We start from the raw sequence: 17949 nt of genomic DNA, 5'->3' as shown, positions 1-17949 counted from the left end.
AATGACCTTTCAAGGGATGAATTTGCAAAGTTTTGCTCAGCTTGTTGCTTCCCCTCCTTCTTCCAGCATTTTCTGCCCCAGGCAGGTTATCGGTTGTGTGACACAAGGTTAACTCTAGGAACTTGAGAGGCTCTAGGAACATTTTCATGGTTACCTTCTGTGATTTCCTTGGCATTTCAGCTCGGTACCAGGCGAAAGTGTTGCCTCATAGATGAGAAGCTCTTTCAAGTGAGTGATATCTTCTTGGTACAGATGTTTTTACTTGGCCCATGTGAAATTGTGTTCACGGTAAATGGGAAGCTGTTTGTACTGCACTGCATCACTTGGCTAGAAGAACCAAACGGTGCTTGTGAGCAGTTGGGCAAGGGTACAGCTTTCTGCACTAAAAGGCTGTTGGGGAAATTATATATTTAGAATAAGGTTTGGAAATGAAATGCAACTTTGTTCCGTTCCTGCTGTTAGGAAAAACTGCAAGAATGTCAAGAATTAATGAGACAGACCCCTGTTGACAGGGCACCAAAGTAACTGTGGAACCAAATGCAGTGCTACGGATTTTGACTAATGCTGCAATTATGCCAACGGTACTTGCATATCAACCTCTATCAGATTCCTACCCCCATCCCATATAAATCCCCCCCATTCCAAAAGAAGTTTGGAATTCAGTTGAAGTTTGAAAGGCAGTTTTACGTCTCTCTCTGTATTGCTGTTGCACAGAAGGTAAATGAAGGCTTCAGTAGTTGAGCATTCTTCTTCATTAGCAGAATCCCCGTGAAGAGTTTTTTGGGGTTCTTAGTGTCTGAGAAGCAAAACATATATATTCTCCGTCTGCATTTTGAGGTTGTCCTTTGATAACCGTTAGAGCTGTTACAGGGTTTTTTTTATTCCCAGTAATCTCGGTCTAGTTGGAGATCTTAGAACCTATAGATAAAAGGCAGTCTTTAGCATTGCCATTGGGTTGTTCTATAGGACCTCAACAAGACCCAAATCTTAAGTTTTCTGTAAAAATGAAATTTAAGGAAGAATGCAACAAATCTAGTTATTTTGGCAGAAATTCTTGAAGCAAAGATTCTTTAGCTTGACAAAGCTGCACATATGCCTTTTTAGGATGTAAATTCTATGTATGTGATTCATTGGTTGTGTAACGAGTTTTTATTTTTTTGGTCTATTAGAACTATAGATGTGTAATATACAGAAGGGCGATTTTAGTGTTTCAAAAGGTATTTTATCATGCCATAAAGGTATTGGTGGGCAGAGTAAGGTAAAAGTCAGGGTGGCTATTTAGTAGTCCACACGTTTTCTGTTATTACAATGATTAATGGTATCTTAAGCTTTGGAATTTCCATCTTCACTACTTTGTGCATCCTTGTTTGTTTGTACTTGGCTCTGCCTTGAGTTATCCCTTCTCTCCGTTGTGGTCTGGTTTCATATTGGTTGCTTCAGATGCTGCTTTTGTACGTTTCTGGTGCTGGTGAGCTTGGTATGTCCCTCTGGCGCCTCCTCCTTCCCTCCTGCCTGGCCTCCTGGGACTGGTCCTGGTGACCGTGACGAGCTTCTCGGCAGCGTCCTGGGGCTGTTCCTGGTGACCATGAGGAGCTTCTCGGCAGTGGGGCTCTGTGCTCAGCACCCAGGAGCCCGGGCAGCCGCTCCCGCGGGCCCAGCCGGTCAGCACTGCGAGTTGGTGTCCAGAGGCCTGGGAGCACCAGGGTTCTCGCCTCCCTTTGGTCTCCTCCTCTTGAGATCCATGGGTGAGACTTGTCCTGGTTGCCTTTGTTCCTGCGCTAGTGATTAAAGTAATAATCAGCTAACGCACTTGCGTCAAAAGCCTTTTGTCTTTTTTTCTTATGGAGGAAAAGACAGACCCATTAAAACATATCCATAGCTTTATGATGGCACGAAAGGGCTTTTGTAGCTTGCTGTTTACAAAGTCTGATCCGCATAGCTGTTGTCTTCCCAGAGAAGACTGAGGAGGATGTTCTTCATGGAGCCTTGAAAGGCCCCTGCTTTCCTTGGGAGATGAATAGGCTGGAGGCTGTGTAGGCTAGAGGAGAAAATTATTTTTTAAATGTATGTCTTTGAGAAGCCTCTAATACCTTTTTATAGCCTGCTGTTCAGGCGAGTTTTGAGCTCTATTAAATTCCACAGCGAATGAATGCTGCGGCTTCCTAGCTTCTAGAAATAAGATATTTGGCAGGAGCTGCATGGAATGTTCTTTCCTCCTCTCTCTCTTTTTTTTTTTCTTCTTTTTAAGAAGGCTTTAGACAAAATTTCAAAGCTTACTAATGTTATTAATTACAGGAGATGTCTAAAGCTGTGAATGGGTGAGTTGCCGCTCTGCGGGAGCAGCTTCGAGAGTGCTGCGGGACGCTGGGGAGACGCTCGTCCTTGCTCAGCCAGGAGGCTCCCGAGATGGGCGAGAGAAACTGCAAGGGCTCTCCGGGTGGCTGCTGTGACCCTGCATTGGCATCTGCTTCCAAGTGCAAAATAACCCTTTGGATTCTCCTCGAGTAATGCATTTTGGTCCTTTCAAGGGTGCTGTAGGAGAAGGGCCCTTTTCAGGAGAAGCTGGCTCTTCCCTCCTGCTTTTGCACGCCCACACCAGTGTGTTTGCAGCTCTGCGAGTGTGTGTGTGTGTGTGTGTGTGTGTGTGTTTCCCCTCTTCCTTCGCTTGCTTGGCTGTGTAGGCGGCCTTCCCAATCACAATGGAGCTTCACAGGCAGTCTTGAAGGGGGAAAAAAGGAGAAAAAAAATGTCTTTACACAGCAGGCCTGTAATTTAACACCCAAGGAAAGGAAAATGGAGAGTCCTGATTCAGAATTATGATGCGTCGCAGTACTGGTTGAATGGGCAAAGAATTTAGCCCTAATGAAAATGAGCACAATTTTTCTGGAACAGAAGGCCACCACCTGGGGAAATTACTTATTCACCTGCTGCCCAAATGACTGTTTCCAAAAACGAAGTAGTGCAATCGCCCAAGTGTCAGAAATATTTTAAACCTTTTGCCCTCTTCATTAGAGTGAGCTGGAATCAAAATTTTCCACTGCAAACTTAAAACATTTTTCTGTCTAAAAGAGACAGGCTCAGTTTATTGCTAATATGAAGCTTAAAATACAATTCTTCCTAGAATATTACATTGCGTTTGAAATGAGTTGAGTTTTCTGTGCTTTTTAGGAAGTGCTTTTGTCCTGCTTGCTCGTTATTTTTAATGCATCTCTTTTGATGATGCACCTTTTTTCCAAAGGGCTTAATTGAACCCCTTTTTTGTAAACAAATCTAAACCTAACTTGGGATCAGATGACCCTCAAGACTGGATCATTAATTGCTTAAATGGAGAAAGACTATAAATACTTTTTTGAGCTATGTTGTTAAGGCTGCCTGGCACTTGTTAGAGATGGTGGTGGCGGTGAGAGCACTGGAATCGACTGAATTTTGAACCCCTTCTCGTAACGTTGTTGGGGGAGTCACAATGAGCCAGCTCGTGATGTTGGAGACCGCCAAATGATCCTTAGAGCAAAACGTGGGGAACGTGGGATGAGTCTTTGTGGATCCCCGCACCTCCCCAGTCTCATTTTGGGGGCCTCCTGCCATCTCTGGACACAAACCTTTTGCAGCAAAGGCGGAGGTCAGGTGCCGTGGCTAGTGCTGAAGCAACACATTTTATCACAAAGCATGGTAAGGCAGGAAATGCCACCTTGGAAACTTGTATTTTTCCTTGCTCCTCTTGGAGTCCCCCCCCTTAGAGGGCCGCAGTTGGTGGCTTAGGATAACTTCCCTCGTGCTTTCCCTTATGTTCAGCGTGTGATCAGCTCTCTGCTGAGCAGCGAAGAGGAAGGGCCGCCGTGCTGCAGGTCAGGGTGGTTTTCGTGCTGCCTCGCGGCCGGCCTGCGGAGCGGCGCGCGGGCCGCCAGAGCAGCCCTGACGTGGTGGCTGGCGCTCGGGCCGCGCGTGCGACACTGCAGCAGGTTCAGTGTCTGCCGGGGCAGCTCCGAGCGCTGGCAGAGAGCCCTTTTCCAGGAAGGAAACGAACCCTTTCCAGGAAGGAGATTGCACTCAAGGGGTGAGATGGCTTTTCCGGCTGGTCCCTGGTGTTGGTTGGCGTGCCCGAAAGCAGTGGCTACACTCAGCACGTGCCAGAGTACCAGGGCCTGCCCCTTTGCAGCAGCAGCAGCAGCTTTTCCTGTGGGATGGCTCTTTAATGGACTTGTAGTTTTATTATTTCTCTTCTCCCCAGGGGTAGGCACAGGTAGATTAACTTTCAGGTGGATCACCTCCATGGACTAAACCACAATGCAGTTTTATGTCCATCTCTTCTATACCACAAAAAGTATTTTTGAGGTTTTTGATCTCAAGAGACTAATTTTGATCCTAAGCCCTGCATAGTGGGGCATGGAACTGGCAGCAAGTTAGGGTTGCTGGAGTGAGGAAATGAAAGCAGTTTCATAGCAGTTAACCTAACTTGATGGTGGAAAGTAAAGGAATAGATTTTTCCCTGCTGCTTCTGGCGCCTGCAGTTTGGCTGTGTCACATTTTCCATCAACGATGGCATGATGTCCATGCAATTAACCTAGTTTCACCAGTGACAGTGTCACCAAGTTGTAGCACAGCAGACACACGTGCAATCCTTGTTCATTGGCTGGAATTGTTTCCCAGGAGAGTTGGCTGCTTTTTTTTTTTTTTTTTTTCCCTTTTCATTTTTCTTATTTTGCTTCACATCTTTGCATTCAAGCTCTTGGGCTCTTAGCAGATCTCTCTATCAAACATTAATTTCAAACTGAGTTTGTTTCATGAGTAGTTCCAAGGTGTTTCCCGAGCTGTGTTCCTGGAGGCTCAGTCTTTTTCTTATTAATATTAGTGAACAAGCTTTATGGGTGGCAGTTAAACCTCCTGGTAAAGCATAATCACAGTAGCAGGCAATCTTTAGTCAAAGCAACGTGCTCCAATAAAGCTAACTATTGTCTGTTTTAAAAAATGGATAATAACATATGTTATTTAGGTACAAGATGTTCCACAGCATTAACTTAAAATTTTGTTGTATTCTCCTTTTTTTAATGAAGCATATAACTTTTTTAATACTGATGAGATGAAATTTCTCAAATTCTGCCTGCATCTTACTGGGAGGCTCCTTGTTTCTCCTTGACCTGCTCTTGAAAAGGGCTGAAGGGAGGAAAGCGGAAGGGGATGGTCAGTGTGGTTAAGTGGCTACTGTTGACCTTAAAGTTATATTTTGTAGGAAAGTGCTTGAAGTCCCTGGTTTATCTGTACTAATCTTTCCTGTTGACAGACTAAAGTCCCGTGGTTTCTTTCATCTGGGGTAGTGAAGCCTGGAGCGGAGGGGGCAGATTTTGTCTCGGTGATGCTTGTTCTTTCACAGGGGTATGTTTAAGAGCTCCCTAACATGGGAGTCAGCAGCTGTATGGAAAACTCTTTGTGAAATGACAGTAGAAAGTGGACAAAATTCTGTTCATTATTTTTTATTTTGTAGTTTTCTCCTCTCCATAGAAATTTTCCTGGGGTTTAGCTGGTAGCTGTACAAAGGGTTTCTGTTGTTGGTGTTGTGCATGTTTGTACTTCAATCTTTTCCCACCGAGGTTGCCAAAGAAAACTAGGAATAACCCCTGTAATTACAGTTTCCAGCGCTGCCCAAAGGAGGGATGGTGCTTGGGGAGCACGTGTGTGTGTCCGTGTTTGCACGCACCGACCTGTGGGGAGGAGGAGAAAGGGAAGAGGATGTTAGAGGCTCTCATTGATCCATAATCCCCTCAACTTAGTGATCATCTTCCATAATAACTGTGTGTCCGAATGCTGAGATGCTACCCACTGTTGTTATCTTTCTATAGAAAAGAAACAGAAGGTACATGGTGTATTTTTTTTTACCTTCTTTTATGTTGAGAAACAGTGCAGAGAATTGCCAGGAGTTAATATGCTGCAGGGAGAGTAAGTAATGTGCTGTAGAACTTGAGAACAGTTGCAACAAAACTGAATCATGTTCTTAATAGCAAAATATGCCTGTTAAATATTAGTGGGTGATCATGGAGTCTATCCTCTTCTCATTGCACATGCGACTTGAAAGAATTACATTCTTATACAGAAACTAAAACTGGATGAAAAGAAGGTCTAGATGATGATAATTTTGGTCTTCTCTTTGTTGGGGGGTGGGGGGGAAGCGGGTCTATACAGCCGTCACTGCCTTGTACCAGTGACTGAGACTTCAGCTGCCGGGGCAGCCATGGAAATTGAAATTTTGTAAAACTTCATTTTACATTAAGTTCTATAGCTTCTGTATGTGTGGAGAGCTATTGGTAGATAAAATACATACACTGTACTGTTGGAGTTTTCCCTAGTTTTTACCTTTAAAATGTACTATGTAGTATTACTTAATACTGTGTATGATTACAAAGATACCTTGATTACGAAATGTGGTGTTTTCTGTGATTGATATTAATGTATTAACATTCTGTGGCACTGGTTAGCAATATATTGTCAACCCTCATCTGCTGAGTTTCTCTGGTTCGGTGTGTGTACTGATATTGAAGGATATTGCGCTGTGCTGCTTAAATTTCAGTAGCAACAGATTTCTGCAGGTAATTGTTTTTCTTTTTTTTGCAGGTTTGAGAAGAGAATTTGCTGTTAAATCTTCATGATACTGAACAGAAGTGGGATGTGTGAAACAGAAGGAAAAGTAAGTTCATGGACTGACGCATGTTTTTAAAGCCAGAAGGGACCATAGAGCGGCATAATTGTACCTGGGCCCTGTGAACCTCATCACTGTGCTGCCTTTGACTCTGCCTCGGGTTCTTCTGTAAAGCGAAAATGCCAGATTCCCTTGTCAAGTGTTCTGGCATCATGTTTGTTATAACTGCCTTGACCACTGGGTTTTCTGATTTGACATCTGAGGCAGAGCTGAAATAGAGCATTTGTTTGGAAAACATCCAGTTTCAATAAAAACACTTTGTGAATTTGGAAATGAGCAATTCTTAAGAGAATCAAACTCTGAAAACAAAAGAGGCCTCATTTCTTATCTGATTTTGTTTATGTGTAGTTTCCAGTCATTGAGTCATTCCTTTGCTAGATTAAAGATCAGGTTCCTTCCCATGCTGTGCACATAGCAGCATCATACCTTCTCTTATTCTCCTAGTTCTATAGACATTTGAATTGTTTTTTTCTCCATATTTTTTCAGCATCCTTGTTGAACTATGAAAGCAAGAACTGAATCAGTTTCTCTGTGCCAAGCAGAGGAGCAATGCAACTGCTTTGTTCTCTTATTTGATATTCTTCCTTTTTGAAACATTAGCGTATTGCATAAGATCAGCCACAGCTGGGTGTTGTGATCTTTGCAGGTTCAAGGAAGCCAACTAGTAAGTCGTGATGCACGAAGCTGTCACCTGCCAAGATCAGAGCTCACACTTTTCACTTGAGATCAGAGAAGATCAGCTTGCTTTTCAGTCTAATTGTGCTCCTGCTTATGTATAATGCAAGACCACAACCTACCTCTGCTCCATTTGATGAAAGAGAAAGGTCTGAGTCTACTAGACGGTTACAGATCCCGTCAGCATGAGGCATTATGTGTGTATAACATAGCATACATCTATATACACAACACAATGTACACAGTGAATGTTGCCGTATGGTTTTAGAATTGTAGTAACACAGGAGACACGTTTCTTGTTCATCTTCACTCATACACTTTTTTCACATGTTGGTCTCTAGTCTTATGGCTCTTGTATATAATTTTAGATGAATTTCTGCAATCTGTCCTAATCTATTCACTGATTGACCCTTAATAGCAATATCTTAATTATTTTGTTTGCCTTTTTTTTTTTAATGTATATAAGTAACTATTGAATTTTCAACTAAATCTGCAACTTGCAGAAGTTGCAAATGATTTCCCAGATACACAGGATTGCAGAAAACTCAGCTTTGCTTTTATGAATGGCAATTCTTTTTCAGGAGTAAGCGCAGTGTCTTGTTGTCAGCTGAGCTCCAGGCTCTCCTGTGCCTGCACGTCCCCAGAGGGAATGGAAATGGAGATGGAGGATGTTTTGCTTAAATTCTAGGTTTTTGAATCTGTGCAGCTTGGAAAGTCTGCGAAAGGAGAATATCTTCCGAGTGGTCAAACTTAAGATGCCAACGCTGGGAAACTGGTAGAATCAGATGCTGTTTTGAGGTGTGCTCCGGTGGCCTGTTTGTGTTAATTATTTTTCATTATGTATTTATCAATTGATGTTTATTATTATAGATGTTAGAAATGAAGGATAACTGGCGAGGGGGAAGTTGTGCGAGCCCCAGCAGATGAGCAAAGGTGTGTGGCAGTGACAACAGAGGTCACTAGGAAAGCAGAGGCCTAGGCTGAGCCTGGACAAGGAGACCGCGCAATTACCCTGGCCCCCTGGCATCCCTAGCAGGATGCTGGGGCCGGAGCATCGCCAAGGATCCAGCCTTGCCCACGCGGCCGTTCCTGCCGCCGGGAAGGAGCGGTTGCTGCTTTAGCCTGGCCTTCCTGACGAGGACAGGCTGCTGGGAGGGGTTGTTTGCAAGAGGAAGAGCTGCAAGCGGCTGGGACGGAGCGCCTTCCCGGCTGGGATTAATTTAGAATCACAAGTTCACTGCATTCCTTCAACCTTGCGTGCCAGGGAGGGAGGGAGGAGGGACAGGCGCACAGCGCGTTCCTTGCACATCTCTGCTCCTCGCTTCGCTCCTTGGCTTTAAAGGGGGGACTAGGGGTAGATTTGGGAGCGTGGAAAAAAAAAACAAGAGGTGAGAGCAGGGGAAGGCTGTAGCTATTAAATATTTTTGCCCTGAAGAAAACGCGTGTTGTCTTTCAGCCGGAATTCAGGTGTTATGGTTAGATAACTGTAGGTCTGGTCAGGTGAAAGCTGCGTCTAGCCCAGCAGTGCTGCCTGTGAGGGAGCCCCGCGAGGGCTCGCCGGCGGATGCAGGACAGGTCTGTAGCTGTTGGCTCTTATCTGCAGCCCGGGCCGTGAGCCGTGGCGTCACTGCAGAGAGCAGCTTCGCGTGGTTTTATCTTCTTCTGGCACCTACCGCTTCCTGTGATAACGAGACTCGTAATTTGAGTTAAATTGAATGAAAATCTGCCGTCTTCTGTTGGTGTTTGAGGCTTGTTTTGGTTTTGTTTGCAACGAGTCACACACACACCCAGTGTGTGATGAGTCAGTTTTACCCCATATATAAAAAATGTAATACATAGGATTATAGTGTGTTTCTGTGTATATATACGTTATAGGTGTGCACTTGCAAACCCATCCTATAGCAATGCTAGCCTCTATATGTGATGCCATATGTGAGAAGGGAGTGCAAGAGAATCAGAAGTCTGAGGGCTATGTCAGCACAGTGAGGCTTTTAGTGACAGAGGGGCAGACATGGTTAGAATTTTTTTTTCCCACTTACATAGTTTAAAAAAAGAAACAAGCTGCAAAATATATTAAAGCACAGAGCACACAGAGATGTTATTTTGTATCTTGTATTCCAAAAATGTTATGCTATTTATTGCACAGAAAGATGTCTGATGAAGATTTGTTCCTGGTCTGAGCAACTGATAAACTCATTCTTCTCCCCCCCCTCAACATTTTGCTGTCTCCCAAAACTGAGGAACTGGAAGCATTAAAAAAAATATATGTTGAAAACTTTGGAGGTGATTTTTTAAGTTTAAGCGTGCAGTTATTGTACAACATGTTTCTTCAAGCTTTTGCTCCTGTGGTTTGCTTTCTTTCTGGATCAACTAACTTATAAAATAACAACAGCGAGTTGCATTCCACAAGGCAATGTTTCTTAAAGGAGGAAAAAAAAAATATTTCAAGTATTTTAATTGGAAAGCTGCAGAGGGATCCCTTGGAGATGCAATTTGGGAGGCAATGTGCGGGGTGCTGTTTTGTGTGATAGTGCCCCCTTCGTACAAGCTGCAGGGCTCAGCTCAGAGGTGCTGCTGCCTGTGCAAGTCTGCCCTGCTCCTAGCAGTGCTCCATAGCACTTCCCTGCTGCTGGAATTTGAGTTCTAGCCAGGCACAGCCTGTTCTTCCCACCTTTGCTTTGTGGAGAGATTGATGCTGCGCGAGCTGAGCTTCACAGCAGGTGCTGTTGTGTAGAGCACTGCACGTGCTGGGCCTGCACGTCTCTGCTCCTGCAAGTCAGTGCATCTTAGACCCAGAATTGTTGATCCACATGTAACTTAAAATAGTCCTGGAGATGTAATAGAGCATTTGTGTGTGTGTTGTCTCCTGTCCTTCAACAAATATTTCCATCAAGAAATGGAAATACATATACATATACCAATGCAAATGGAAATATAAGCAATGGTGATACATCAAGAGCTTTGAGTTTTCAAACTTTTGTCTGTGTTATTGGAGCTTTTAGATCTCTGAACTATTAAATACACACATCTATAAAGGAAAGAGAGAATACAGTCTGTCTGCAGGTTTTGGCTATTAAGGGCTATTATTTGCCACTTTTTTCCTCTCGTACAGTTCATAGGAAGCTAACCTGTGTATGTAATAAGTTACTATCAAATCTCTAACAGACAGGAAAGTTGGCAAAAAATGTGGGAGGTTAAAATCTAAACAGGAATTACTGAAAGTCTGTTTTTTTTAAATGGCTGAAGGATGGTGTCATGCTTTGGTGTATGCTGTTAATGCTTCAGCTCTGATAGATGGTCTGAATGTCATTGTACTGATGTAGGGACATCAGCTTTTGGCTACATATGAGTTGGAATAATATTGCTGTTTCATATGAAAGGTAGGAAATAAAATCAGGGCTAAAATTACATGAATAGGTGCACACAGAACAGAGCATACACATAAACTAATGTCGGAATATAAGCAGTTGCTTTATAAAAAGAAAAAAGAAAATTTATGTGGTTTTAAACATGGTTTAAAATCACTACTGAATAGAAATTAATTGCCAAATGTGGAAAAGCAGTGGATTTTATCCAGACACCAGTATTAGTGTCTGTAATAGTGTCTCTAACTTTTGTAGATGCACTGATCAGTTCTAATCCAAGTATTCTGTGTTAGTACTACAAGAGAAATGAGAAGAAGCTGGAGTTAGAAAGAAGTTTCCTATTTGAGACGGGGAGATGGAGAGGAATCAGTTCACATATTTTGTCACTTGTAATATGTGGCAAAAATGTGTTTATGCATAAAGACCATTTCTGTTTTTTCATTTACTATAAACATGTCTTAGAAAATTCAAATATATGTAACTGTAAGTGTTAACAAGATGAGCTTGTGTTTTTGATGCTGTCAGTCTCAGTAACTTTAGAAACATATTTTAGGATGTGTTCTTCAGAATATGGAAGCCTGGTGTACGGAGCATTTGAAGGCTCAGCTGTGCTGAACAGGGAAATCCTTGCGTGCTCTCCCCTTGTGCTCAGGGGTTTTGATGCCTTCCGGAGTGATTTTTGCCTCTCAGGAACATTGTGTTTGAGTCTTAGTCTGTGATCCAGCACAGCCCCCAAGCCTCTTTTCTGCTATATTGCTCTTTAGCCTGTTAATTTTATTGGCTTTAACCCTTTCATTCTCCCATTTGGATTTGTAGCATTTTGATTTTGTCCTTGTTGAATTTCACTCATCTGGCTCTGGGATCTCTGACTTGCCAGTCTCGCTTGGAATTGGACCTTCTCCTCCAAGCTGCTTGTGACCCCTCGCAGGGTGGTGGCCTTGCTGCTTGTGTGAGTGGATTCCTGTTTGGTCATGCAAGTCATTAATGAAAATATTGAATGAAATTTGTTACAGGAGAAGTTCCGGTTGTTTTGTTTGTTTGTTTGCTATGGTTTTCTTTGTTTTTAATATTGAAGTATTGTTCCTACTTGTCTGACAGCAATTTTTCCAGTAGTTGTCTTTGCCTCTAGTGATTATTTCTGGTCTACAATTTCCAGGTCATGTCAGTTAGTGTCGGAAGCACTTTCAAATTTAACTTAAAATAATCCTTTTTTTTTACCTTGTTCATTTTTGTTGTATGTGAGTGCAGTTTGTCTCCCGCTGCCCCCAAAGCTATTTTGAAGAGCCTTGACAGACTGCAATATCCCCCAGGAAAACTCAGAGGAATTCTTGATAAATAATTTTAAGCTGACTTGAAGATTTTTCTGCCTGAGTCAGAACAGTGTTAAAGAGAAGAAGGTTCTTAGTTGCTGTGGAAATAAAAAGCCTGAAAAATGAGTGGCCTGTGTGAATGTTTCCAATACATCCATCAGTTCAGTAGTAACACGCCAGATTGCTCTGTGTCTTGCGAGGGCCCAGTAAAACATGGATCTTGTACCTGATTCCCTGTGATAACCGGGACTTGGCAAAGTACCACGGTGGGAAAATGCTACCAACAGAGCCCTTGGACACGTCCATGTGTGGAGAGCTGAAGGCATCGTAGTGGGATGCTGTCCAGAAGTCTCTGGTGTCCCCTTTCCCTAAAGATTTGCTGTTTGACAAATACGATGTTTCTGAATTAGAGAGCCATTGCTGAGAGTATTATTATTACTATTATTATTATAATACAAGTGGTATTCGACCACTTAAAAAGTTGACAGTGTGAATATGGGAATGGCCTTCAAGCAGCCCTCTGAAAACCCTTTGCCCAAGAAGCTTCTGTGCCTCTTTATTTACTCCAGTGAGATAAACTACACCATCAAATCAGTCAAATCAGGATGTTTAAGTGCAATGGAAAACAGAGCACATGGATGGGAATTCAGCTTGATTTAGTATACTTTTCAGCGCCCGTTTTCTGGTAATTTGTACTCAAAGAATGACCTCATGTTGTAGCTGCAATACAGCTGATCCATGATAGTTAAAGCCATCGTCTGGCAAAGTATCCTAAGTAGGAAAAGAGCAGAAAATAAAAATCACCGAAGGATGACAACTGTAGTTGCAGAGTGAAGAGGGTTTTATGTTATGTGGCCTTGAGGACATGTGCGCCCACGTAAAAAAAATAATTAAATAAAAATTAAAATAAAAAAAAAAAAAAAGAAGAAAAATAACATCAAACCCTAATGCAGCGGAATTGTTAGGGACAACAGGAGCAGCTTCATTTTCCGAGTTAGGGCCTGTTTTCTTTGCCGCCTCCTTGGCTGTAGCTTGGCCGCCTGCCCCGGTGCGGCCCAGCGCGCTGTGGGGCCGCCCGCTGCTCCTGTCCACCCTCCTGTCCCGGGAAGGGCGGGCTGCCAGGGATGCTGCTCCCGGGATTTTGGCGGGTGCTTCACGCGGGAAGTGGTCGCTTCAGGACTGCCCTTCGCCAGCTCCTCGTTGACTGCTAGGTCTTAAAGTCGGTTAACTCTGAATCAAAGTATTTTATCCGTGTCCTTTGTTCAATTTTGTCCCTCTTTTTTTTCCAGCTGCTTCGCTTTTTTTTGAAGAGAGGTTCCCCGTACCCTCCTTCCGATGTCTGTGCTGTTTGCGAGAGGAACCTTCTTTGTGTAAGTGGAGCACTTAAGAGAATGTCAAGCTCACAATATGAATTGCTTTGAATGCATTAATGGGAACATATATTTGCAGAGAAGCCTGAGCAGTTTAAAAGGGAACGTTTTAGTACATAAAATCACTGCCTGGTATCACTATTGTCTTGAAGAGAAATTATGTGTTTTTTTCATAATTCATACTTGAAGATAATGAGACATGCTCATGGCAAACCTTTTTCTGGTTCTGGTCATTGGAAATTAATAGTATATTTCCATTTTAAGCCTAGACAGTGATAATAAAAGCAGTACTTGTCTCTGTCAAAATTTATTTTTAAAGAAGTCTCTGGAGACTTCTTCTGCATGTTTTATTTAATACTGAGAACAGTAAATCTGTCCTGTGTGGTGTCTGAGTGAGCTGTCTTATATCCAAACATTATTAATTGATTTTATACTTTACAGCTGTGTTTTGGGAATAACTACTGGAATGAAAGCCAAATGCTTCCCTCTAGTTTGCAAGAATCGTATTAGAGAAGTGAGGGACTGATTTTTTCAGTTCAGAAATCTTGAGCAGGAGGGAAAGGGGGAAACGTGGCCTAACTGGGTTTTCCAGCTGTCTTAAGACCTACTTTAAAGTGGCGGGAGGACAGCTCATCAGGTACATGTGAGTACTTACGTGCATGAAGATGAAGATAACGTCAAGTGCGAAACTCATTTGCACTTAGATCCATTATTAATGTTAAACAGTGGCGGTAGGTGTGTACTGGGATTGTCAACAAATTATACATTTGTTTCAGTAGGTACAAGTACTGTGAATGCCAGTCTCTAAAGCTTCTGTATTCTAAAAATACTGATTTTTGTAGTCTGAATTGTATGTTTGTATTTTCATTATATGTTTCCATGAGTTCTTTTAAACCATTTTTTTTCTTTAAACTGCAGCAGTGTGAGGTCAGTAGTAGTGAGGCGATTGCAATGGTGCCTACAGTACTTAGTAAGTGTGTAAAGAATATTTGCAACAACTTGAGTAAGAAGAATCATGGAAGTTCTCACATGTCCTAGTTAGGAAATTTCCAGAGTAATAAGCTTGACAAATATCTATGTGATGGAAACTCGGGGGCTGAGTTCTTAAAAGTATTCGTCCCCTCTCAACAAGGAGAGAAACCCTAGGTATGGTTTAATGAAAGCTGGTAGCAATTTAGTCAAGCTGTGAATTCCCTATATGCAAGTGTTACGTGATGCTTTTCTTCGCTTGGATTGGAAGGCCTACACATCTCCTTGTAATTTTCAGGACGTAGCAGTTTCCTGAAAGTGTCTTGCCTTGAGACACTTAAACTCAAGGTCGGTAGTTTCACGTCTCAGCTGAGCGATGCTCTGGAGGATTGGGGTCCTGCCTCTGCTCCCCCCTGCCCAGCTTGGACATTGTCTCCCCATTGGCAGAGCTGATGCATCAGCAAGGGACAGGGAGTTTGGGGGCTTTGCTCTAGGATTACTTCTCTGTTGATTCAGAGGCTGAGCGGGTTTGTAACGTGGGGAGATGGATGCAGGCCAGGAGTGGTGAAGGGAGGAATGGGGCCCGCAGGAGATGCACAAATTCAGTCTCCTGGTTCTCAGAGCAGCAGGCTGACAGTCTGGCGCCAGCTGTGACATTAAATTGTAGCCTGGGGCTCCACATAGGCCCGTAGCTCAGTCCTGGTGCTAGGAGCTGTCAATAGTTTCCTTTGTCCACAGTCTAGATCGGACTGATCAATATGGTGGCATTAGAAATCCGTAGGTGACAGGATGCACCATGGATGCTTGGCGTCGTCTTGCGGCACGGGAAGACGTGAAAGCCCAAGAGGACAGAGGTGCAGATGTTTCTTTACAAGAGAATTTTAAAATATTGTGCAGCAGCGTATTCCAGGAGCCCGCAAGACTCAACTTGCTGCTGTCATAAGCTGCTACAAGTTAAGGCTGCATGTAGTGCCCTGTTTCCTTTTGTGTGCCTGTATTATGATATAGTTGTGTTATATTTTGCTAGGTGCCATATGCTCATGGAAAAGTCTTCCATGACTTAGGAAGGGATACATAAACATAGGTTGCAGGCCCTTGAAAAATAATACACTGCTTATCAGATTAAGCAGCAGTTCCCTTGCTATGAGATGAGCCTATGTACACATACAGAATGTGGAAATTGCTAAGGGATTTTTCCTCCGCTGTCTTCAGCCCTTGAGTTTTCTCCTCTCTGGAAGCCATGTGAAAAATATCCTATTATTTGAAGCAGGAGGAGCAGGGGACCAAAGAGGGTCAAGGGCTGGTGCTGGGGTTGTGATGATCACAGTCAGTGCTACTTTGGCTGGTGTGTTTTTGCATATGTGCTAATGCTTGGAAATACTTGCGTGAATGGGTGGTTCTTTATCACAATGAGTAAGGGCTGTTCTTTCTGCAAGGATTTTCACATGAAAAACAACAGAATGCTGTTTGTCTTATACTAAAAACAAGCTATTGTATTCAACTATTAACTAGAAAAGGCTTTCGTTCAATGTAATGTAAATAAGCAGCACAAACAGCTAAAGTGAACAGTGTGTGTCACACCCAAAGCAGAAAATTGCATCTGAATTGTCTGGAGCATAATTACAAAGTAGAACTGGACTCTTTCAAAATCAGAGTCAACTTGGGGGCTGGTGAAACCGGGAAAGGAGGAGAACCCTCTGCAACAGCCGAACTGTGCTCTGATGGACTGGGACCCTGGGAATAACAGCAAGGGTAAAAATTCAGTAGTCAAGTGGTATCATAAAAGTGGCAGCTGTGAAGTCTCCTGCACTTTACATAATCCGAGTTCAAAAAACCTCATCAGTTTCGTGTTCATATGAAGGACATGACCTGGGAGGTTGATGTAGTAAACCATCTAATGTGATGGTAAGAACAGAAAATGATAGCAAGATTACTGAGCCCTATAACACAATTCCTAATCTTGCTTTCCTCCAGGAAAAAATACTTCATTTTTATTGGCCTAATTAATGTGACATTAATCATAAGCCATTTATCATTGGCTTAGTATGTAACATTAAAGAATTTAATAGTTTTTAAAACACCTAAGTGATCAGATTTTTAGATGTGGAAATATAGAAAATAATTTATGTGAAGAAATTTGACCTAGGAGGTAATTTGATAAAAGGTTTGTTTATACTGCCTTCAACCAACATTGCAACCCTTACTTTTCCCTGCACCTGCTTTATGTAGATGTGCAATGCTTGTGATAACAAAACAGTGTTGGAACAAATATAATAGTCTGGCTTGTCTGGAGTTTCCTTTAATCCTCAGGGTTATTTTTAGTCTTTAAATGCACTAAATGTGCTTTAAAAAATCAGATTCTTGTAAACCTGAAGGAGTCGGTCGGTAATTGTGGAAACAGCCATGCACAGTGCAAAATGTGGAATAGCAGGAGAATAGTTAGAGACAGTCACATGTCAGTGTTAAAATAACTGGAGACATAAGTAAACAAGTTATTTGATGGGTTAGCAAAGAGCTTTGCTGGAGAAAGTTGAAGAGAAGCAAGGACAGCCAACAATTTGTCAGTTTGATGGATTACACCCCAAATTTACTCTAAAAGAAATCTCAAAAAAAAAAAAAAAAAAACCCAAAAAGTGCTGCTATTTTCATATGGTTTCCCAGTGTTTTTGTTCATAGTTTCTGGTCTGCAAATGACCAGTGGGTTGCAGGGCCCATCCGTCATATGCAAAGTGAAGTCTTTTCGTTAACCATACGATTCAGCAAGGGCACAGGAATAAATCTTCATCTGTCTTAAAAAGTGCTGAACAAATTAATTAGCGAATGGAAAGCATGGGGGTCAGCGAGAAGCATCTGAGAATATTTTAGCAGTATTTTTCCCTTGGCCCCTGGGGTATGAATAATGATGGCAGAGATTTCAAAGCAATATGGCTGCGTTGAGAAATTGTTTTGAAAGAAGGGAAGTAGATACTCATGAGCTGGTGCTGACTACCTATTTCCCGAAAAATTTCTTGGGAAAGAGGAACGTAACCTTCTGAAGTTAAATAGGAAAACAGCTTCCCAGCAATTGAGAAGCTGATTGAACAAAGCTTTAGGAATCTGTGACAGTCCTAAGATGATTTTTCCTGCTGTTAAACTTGTGGTTATGTTAATGGGACCTGCTTTGCATATCAAGATAGAGGTGAATCAAAAATAATTGTAAATAATGGTAATTCAGCTTTCCAGTTGGTGTTAGCTGCAAGTTGGGTCATGCAAATTGTGACATGATTATTTAAAATTGCTGGGTTTTTAAGAATATCTAAACAAACTTATCACATTGTGAGAGTCCCAGCAGGCATAGGAATATGAAAAGTTTTCATGAGAAAAATACACAGATGCCCTTCTGAAGTGAGCCTCACTTTGGTGAGGTTTATTCTCGTCGTTTTTCCCCCATCAGTCTGCCATTTAGTGTGAGTATGTGTGTGTGTCGGTTAATTATGGAGTGGATTTGTACCATTAAAATTCCTAGTACTTAAGCTGCATTTAGTACTTGGAGAGGTTGGGCATGATAGCCTTATATCAAACCTCCAGAGCAG

At 42.4% G+C, this 17949-nt stretch overlaps 1 protein-coding gene across 5 annotated transcripts in view; it reads left to right on the top strand.

Annotated features, from left to right (window-relative positions):
• Positions 1–17949, top strand: part of SIPA1L1 (signal induced proliferation associated 1 like 1) — a 165022-nt gene that overhangs the window by 43641 nt on the left and 103432 nt on the right. For 4 of the 5 annotated variants that reach the window (XM_026038594.1, XM_026038595.1, XM_026038596.1 and 1 more), the window contains 2 exons: positions 6604–6676; positions 13328–13408. The exons of the other annotated variant lie outside the window; for it this stretch is intronic. The gene's annotated coding sequence lies outside the window, so the exon portion shown is untranslated. The remainder of the gene's footprint in view (positions 1–6603; positions 6677–13327; positions 13409–17949) is intronic. 5 annotated transcript variants of the gene reach the window in all.

Source organism: Nothoprocta perdicaria, unplaced genomic scaffold, assembly GCF_003342845.1.
Source record: "Nothoprocta perdicaria isolate Ctin4 unplaced genomic scaffold, notPer1 scaffold_213, whole genome shotgun sequence".
In the NCBI taxonomy this organism is placed as follows: Eukaryota; Metazoa; Chordata; class Aves; order Tinamiformes; family Tinamidae; genus Nothoprocta; species Nothoprocta perdicaria.
This window is presented reverse-complemented; position numbering and strand designations above follow the sequence as displayed.